This window comes from Musa acuminata, unplaced genomic scaffold, assembly GCF_036884655.1.
Source record: "Musa acuminata AAA Group cultivar baxijiao unplaced genomic scaffold, Cavendish_Baxijiao_AAA HiC_scaffold_115, whole genome shotgun sequence".
Classification (NCBI taxonomy): Eukaryota; Viridiplantae; Streptophyta; class Magnoliopsida; order Zingiberales; family Musaceae; genus Musa; species Musa acuminata.
Genome location: NW_027020394.1, coordinates 2,501 through 5,000, shown reverse-complemented (window position 1 = coordinate 5,000; position 2,500 = coordinate 2,501).

The window sequence follows — 2,500 nt, the reverse complement described above, 5'->3', positions numbered from 1 at the left end:
TGTCAGCCATCTCAGCACCCTGGAACCCCCCGGGTGGCACAGGGCTGGATGGGGCTTTCGTATAGCAGGGAAGGTGCTGCCTCTCGCTTCGCTCGCTGTCCGCCGCTCGCCGCTCGCTTGCCCAGCCAAAAATGGCCAGTTTTGGCCCGTTTTTGGGCCGTTTTGGCCAGTTTTTGGCCTGTTTTTGCGTTGCGCGGTGACCGTCTTGAGCGGAGCAAAATGTCAGCCATCTCAGCACCCTGGAACCCCCCGGGTGGCACAGGGCTGGATGGGGCTTTCGTATAGCAGGGACGGTGCTGCCTCTCGCTTCGCTCGCTGTCCGCCGCTCGCCGCTCCCTCGCGCAGCCAAAAATGGCCAGTTTTGTCCCGTTTTTGGGCCGTTTTGGCCAGTTTTTGGCCTGTTCTTGCGTCGCGCGGTGACCGTCGTGAGCGGAGCAAAATGTCAGCCATCTCAGCACCCTGGAACCCCCCGGGTGGCACAGGGCTGGATGGGGCTTTCGTATAGCAGGGACGGTGCTGCCTCTCGCTTCGCTCGCTGTCCGCCGCTCGCCGCTCGCTCGCGCAGCCAAAAATGGCCAGTTTTGGCCCGTTTTTGGGCCGTTTTGGCCAGTTTTTGGCCTGTTCTTGCGTCGCGCGGTGACCGTCGTGAGCGGAGCAAAATGTCAGCCATCTCAGCACCCTGGAACCCCCCGGGTGGCACAGGGCTGGATGGGGCTTTCGTATAGCAGGGACGGTGCTGCCTCTCGCTTCGCTCGCTGTTCGCCGCTCGCCGCTCGCTCGCGCAGCCAAAAATGGCCAGTTTTGGCCCGTTTTGGCCAGTTTTTGGCCTGTTTTTGCGTTGCGCGGTGACCATCTTGAGCGGAGCAAAATGTCAGCCATCTCAGCACCCTGGAACCCCCCGGGTGGCACAGGGCTGGATGGGGCTTTCGTATAGCAGGGACGGTGATGCCTCTCGCTTCGCTCGCTGTCCGCCGCTCGCTGCTCGCTCGCGCAGCCAAAAATGGCCAGTTTTGGCCCGTTTTTGGGCCGTTTTGGCCTGTTTTTGGGCTGTTCTTGCGTCGCGCGGTGACCGTCGTGAGCGGAGCAAAATGTCAGCCATCTCAGCACCCTGGAACCCCCCGGGTGGCACAGGGCTGGATGGGGCTTTCGTATAGCAGGGACGGTGCTGCCTCTCGCTTCGCTCGCTGTCCGCCGCTCGCCGCTCGCTCGCGCAGCCAAAAATGGCCAGTTTTGTCCCGTTTTTGGGCCGTTTTGGCCTGTTTTTGGGCTGTTCTTGCGTCGCGCGGTGACCGTCGTGAGCGGAGCAAAATGTCAGCCATCTCAGCACCCTGGAACCCCCCGGGTGGCACAGGGCTGGATGGGGCTTTCGTATAGCAGGGACGGTGCTGCCTCTCGCTTCGCTCGCTGTCCGCCGCTCGCCGCTCGCTCGCGCAGCCAAAAATGGCCAGTTTTGGCCCGTTTTTGGGCCGTTTTGGCCAGTTTTTGGCCTGTTCTTGCGTCGCGCGGTGACCGTCGTGAGCGGAGCAAAATGTCAGCCATCTCAGCACCCTGGAACCCCCCGGGTGGCACAGGGCTGGATGGGGCTTTCGTATAGCAGGGACGGTGCTGCCTCTCGCTTCGCTCGCTGTTCGCCGCTCGCCGCTCGCTCGCGCAGCCAAAAATGGCCAGTTTTGGCCCGTTTTGGCCAGTTTTTGGCCTGTTTTTGCGTTGCGCGGTGACCATCTTGAGCGGAGCAAAATGTCAGCCATCTCAGCACCCTGGAACCCCCCGGGTGGCACAGGGCTGGATGGGGCTTTCGTATAGCAGGGACGGTGATGCCTCTCGCTTCGCTCGCTGTCCGCCGCTCGCTGCTCGCTCACGCAGCCAAAAATGGCCAGTTTTGGCCCGTTTTTGGGCCGTTTTGGCCTGTTTTTGGCCTGTTCTTGCGTCGCGCGGTGACCGTCGTGAGCGGAGCAAAATGTCAGCCATCTCAGCACCCTGGAACCCCCCGGGTGGCACAGGGCTGGATGGGGCTTTCGTATAGCAGGGACGGTGCTGCCTCTCGCTTAGCTCGCTGTCCGCCGCTCGCCGCTCGCTCGCGCAGCCAAAAATGGCCAGTTTTGTCCCGTTTTTGGGCCGTTTTGGCCTGTTTTTGGGCTGTTCTTGCGTCGCGCGGTGACCGTCGTGAGCGGAGCAAAATGTCAGCCATCTCAGCACCCTGGAACCCCCCGGGTGGCACAGGGCTGGATGGGGCTTTCGTATAGCAGGGATGGTGCTGCCTCTCGCTTCGCTCGTTGTCCGCCGCTCGCCGCTCGCTCGCGCAGCCAAAAATGGCCAGTTTTGGCCCGTTTTTGGGCCGTTTTGGCCAGTTTTTGGCCTGTTCTTGCGTCGCGCGGTGACCGTCGTGAGCGGAGCAAAATGTCAGCCATCTCAGCACCCTGGAACCCCCCGGGTGGCACAGGGCTGGATGGGGCTTTCGTATAGCAGGGACGGTGCTGCCTCTCGCTTCGCTCGCTGTCCG